This window comes from Morone saxatilis, unplaced genomic scaffold, assembly GCF_004916995.1.
Source record: "Morone saxatilis isolate NCDOM2014 unplaced genomic scaffold, NCSU_SB_2.0 Contig22, whole genome shotgun sequence".
In the NCBI taxonomy this organism is placed as follows: domain Eukaryota; kingdom Metazoa; phylum Chordata; class Actinopteri; family Moronidae; genus Morone; species Morone saxatilis.
The window spans coordinates 16,685,829-16,686,094 of record NW_023339785.1 but is presented as its reverse complement, the minus strand read 5'-3'; the positions used below and the strand labels follow the sequence as shown (position 1 = coordinate 16,686,094).

Here is a 266-nt window from a genome sequence, read left to right as displayed (position 1 = left end):
GTGTGTGTGTGAGAGAGGGACAGAAACGGATGATTGTTGCATTGAACACATCCTGGTCCTCATGTTGAGCCTTTTCAGAAGATGCCAGTATCCCAGGGTGAATGTGGTATAGAAGGACTGAACATATACAGCCAGGGCAAACATACGTTCTGTGTACTGTTTATTTATTTATTTATTACTGTATACAGACTCAAATACAATTTTTTTTTGCCCGTATACAACTCATACGATGCCACCATAACTCACAACTTCCTAGAGGCTCGCCA

General features: G+C 41.4%; 1 protein-coding gene across 2 annotated transcripts in view; it reads left to right on the top strand.

Moving 5' to 3' along the window:
* The window catches only part of LOC118333334 (septin-8-A-like), a 10,056-nt gene that overhangs the window by 806 nt on the left and 8,984 nt on the right, over nt 1-266 (top strand). The gene's annotated exons all lie outside the window — the stretch shown is intronic.